At 42.4% G+C, this 3,655-nt stretch overlaps 1 long non-coding RNA gene across 1 annotated transcript; it reads right to left on the bottom strand.

Annotated features, from left to right (window-relative positions):
• Positions 1–2,588: 2,588 nt before the first annotated feature.
• Positions 2,589–3,649, bottom strand: LOC109369034. The gene is made up of 2 exons (XR_002117626.1): positions 3,386–3,649; positions 2,589–3,299 (listed from the first exon to the last, which is right to left on the bottom strand). It is a non-coding gene; the product is annotated as an uncharacterized LOC109369034 (long non-coding RNA).
• Positions 3,650–3,655: the final 6 nt, after the last annotated feature.

The raw sequence follows: 3,655 nt of genomic DNA, 5'->3' as shown, positions 1-3,655 counted from the left end.
GGCTCCTCGCCGAGAATGCTGTGCATGGGTGGGATGGGCTGGTGAAACAATAAAGGGAAAACAATAATTACTTGTCTCTTGTGCCTTCTCAGCTGAACCTGAGTTGTTATTTCAGGCAGCTCCGGTTATAGCTGAGGGAGTTGTGATCCGCTTTGTACTGTTAGACTTTCGAAAAGATCCACAATTAGACTCCCAAGCAGGTGATCTGGGAGAAATGCATCATGGAGCAGTACTTTAGAAATAATTGACAAAGACAGTGCCAGAAAGAATGGCTGCTCTGATCCCCTGTAGCCTGAATTTATAAAGTAAAAATTCTGAATTTCTATAAATACCCATGAAGGGACAGCTGCCCAGAACATTGCTCTTTGTCATGGAAGTATTAAACTGATCTTTTTGGTTATTAATTTTTTTTACTATATTTCTGGAGGGAATTATGTTCCTTTTTTATCCATTCTGATTGCATTTCCTGACGTACTTCTAATTCCTTCTCTGCTCTGACATTTGGGAGACATGTAGTTTGTGCTTTATGTTTTGTTTTAGGCTTATTTGATTCAGGATTGTATGTGCAGATCTATTTCTGTGATTTTTTTCTATGTCCTGGTTTTCTAAAAAATGAAAACAAAACCCCACACAAATGAGTCTTACATGACCAGATTATTTATGTATTCACTAGTGCTCATCCTCCAGGCTCTCCTGATCCCCTTATCCAGTTTAAACCCCAAGTATGATGAACTTGGTAAAAAGCCAATATGTTTGATGAAAATGTGCAAGCATGTACCAAAGTACTGCCCTCTGTATAAATGTGTTTGTACTGTAAGCTTAAATATATTGTTAAACTTCATATGGTCAACGTAAGTGTGACATTATAGGTAAAAGCTATCAAAAAACTTCATAAAATATCCCCTTTACAGAATGTTATTCCATCTATGTTGGTTTCCTACTCTCTATGGGCCAGCATTAGGTGCTTTTTACTGCTGTTTTAATTTCCAATCAGAAAATTAGAAGTTGAGAGACCACTTGCAATATAAGTGGTCATAGCTCATCAGCCTTGAACTTTTTACTTGAGTATAAGAAGGATCAGTTTCCATACAGGCTGCAGTTTGTTCCCTGAAGATTTCTGTAACTTTTCTTAAAAAATATGAAGAAGGAAAGAAAGAAGCATTAGAATTGTAATATATTATTCAATCTTGGAAAAAGATCTGTCTTACTGAACTTGCAACAAGACTGTGTGTGACATAAGCTGTGTAATGGACAATAAAATACTGCTCCAGTTTGCAGTGTCTATGAAACTAAGGTTTTGACTAAGGCCTGACGAAGGTATATTTTAGGACAAAGGACAGAAAAAAATGGCCTTAATATAATTAGAGCAGTTATGTTCTAATGCTGTTTCAAATGTAATTATGTTAGCGCCAATCACATCTAGCCACATGTACAGCATAGACTAGAGAATGTTAATAAAATGAAGCCTTGAGTTACTAATTGCCCTGGTTTCAGCTGGGGTGGAATTTATTTTTTGCTGGTATGATGCTATGTTTTTGGTTTAGGAGAAAAACAGTGTTGATAACACACCGATGTTTTCAGTTGTTGCTGAGCAGTGCTGCATGGAGCCAAGGACATTTCAGTTTCTCAGCTTCTCCTGCCAGTGAGGGGGCTGAGGGGGCACAAGAAGCTGGAAGAGGACAGAACCAGGACAGCTGACCTAAGTTGGTCAAAAAGGATATTCCGTACCGTATGACATCATGCAAAAAAAATTTGAAAAATAGTCAGGAGTTGGCCAGGCAGGCAGCTACTGCTTAGAGACTGGCTGGGCAACAGTCAGTGGGTGGTGAACAATAATCATTACTATAATCCTTCCCACTTCCTTTTCTATCTTAGTAAATAGTTTTTATCTCAACCCACAAGTTCTACTTTGTTTGTTTTTTTTTTTAACTTCTCTCCCTCATCAGACTGCATGTGATTTGCTGCCTGCTGTGTTAAACTATAGCGCTAATTAAATATCTTACTATTTTAATCAGAGAAGGAAAAAGAGAGTTTAGTTTCCAATTTTTATTTCCAATTACCTGGGAGGTGGTTAGCAAATACACAGGTGTAAGGCATGGAAGCAGACAAAGAAATTTCACACACCATCATATGATGGGTTGGAAAGGACCTCAAAGATCACAAAGTTCCAACCCCCTGCCATGGGCAGGGCTGCCACCAACTAAATCATGCACTAGATCATGTTGGCCAGGGCCCCATCCAACCTAGCCTTGAATGCCTCCAGGACTGGAATTTAGCTGTGGTGTTTTTTGGCCGCTGCATTATCATCACGTGCTGTGCCCTCCCACTTTGTGATAGCTCATCTTCCCCTTTTCCCACACCCAGTATTATTCCCCAGAAATGTTTAGCATCTATGCTGGAAGGGTAACAATCTTCAAGTACTCACTACTGAAGTGTTTGAGAGCTGCCTTGTACTTTCAACAGATCTGGAGGGAGTCTGATGCAGTGTTGCGTTCTACTCTTCCTAACACACAGAACAGTTGAACATCAGTAACTGACTGAAGAGAGGAGACTGAAAAATTAAAGAATAGTCTGATGTTCTCAGGATGTGACAATTTTACAGTATTTATTCAAGGATTTATTATGGAAGTCTTGTGGTCAGGAAGGATATTTATCATAGATAAGCTGTACATCTGGAAGTTATAAACAGAACTATAACTTTGAGCGAGCACCTTAATTAGGCAAAATGGCAAACATTCAAGGATGTTGCTCTTATTATGTCACAGGTAAACAGTACATCTGGAAGTTATAAACAGAACTATAACTGAGCAAAAATAGCAAATAGTTAGTTCAGAGACATCTGGGGTTTTAATCAACAGCTGCCTGAACAAGAGGGAGCAGGTAGCCAAGAGGGCCAGTAATGGTAGTCAGCAGGAGCAGGAGGTGATTGTCTCTGTATTGAGCACCTTGAGTGCTGTGTTCAGACACGGAGGCCCTGGAGCATGTCCAGAGAAGGGCAGCAACAAAGCTGTGAGGGGCTGGAGCACAAATCTTATCGGTAACGGATGAGGGAACTTGGATTGTACAGTCTGGAGAAAAGAAAGCTTAGGGGAGACCTCATCACTCTCTAGTATTTCCCGAAAGGAAGTTTTAGGGAGGTGGGGGTTGGCCTCTTCTCCCAGGTAATGGCAATAGGATGAGAGGTAATGGCCTTCAGTCGTGCCAGGGAAGGTTCATGTTGGGTATTACTGTCAGCTCCTTCTCACAGAGCTCAGGCAGCAGTACAGGCTGCCAAGGGTGGTAGGTGGTGGTCACCATCCCTGCAAACAGTCAAGAAAAGGATGGATGTGGATTAGCAGTGATTGGTTGATGGTTAGACTAAATTGTCTCGATGGTCTTTTCCAACCTTAACTGTTCAAAGCTGTAAAGTGAGTCTTCAGAGAAATCCCATCCGCACCTCCCAGGCAGAGCTGCAAACAAAGGGAAAAGCACCACCCACCGCAGAACAACCGCTCCAGCGAGGACCAGAGAGTCCCGCTCATTTATAAGGGCCTGGCCACTCTACCCGCAGCGGCGCACGCCGAACCCCGGGCTGCTCCCGGCCGCACCTCAGCTCCCCGCTCGCCCGCCGCCGCGCGCACCCGAAGCGGCCGCGCTGAAAGCCCGGCAGGCTGCG

Source organism: Meleagris gallopavo, chromosome 9 (assembly GCF_000146605.3).
Source record: "Meleagris gallopavo isolate NT-WF06-2002-E0010 breed Aviagen turkey brand Nicholas breeding stock chromosome 9, Turkey_5.1, whole genome shotgun sequence".
Taxonomy (NCBI): Eukaryota; Metazoa; Chordata; class Aves; order Galliformes; family Phasianidae; genus Meleagris; species Meleagris gallopavo.
The sequence above is the reverse complement of the archived record's forward strand: the minus strand, read 5'-3'. Positions and strand labels throughout refer to the sequence as shown.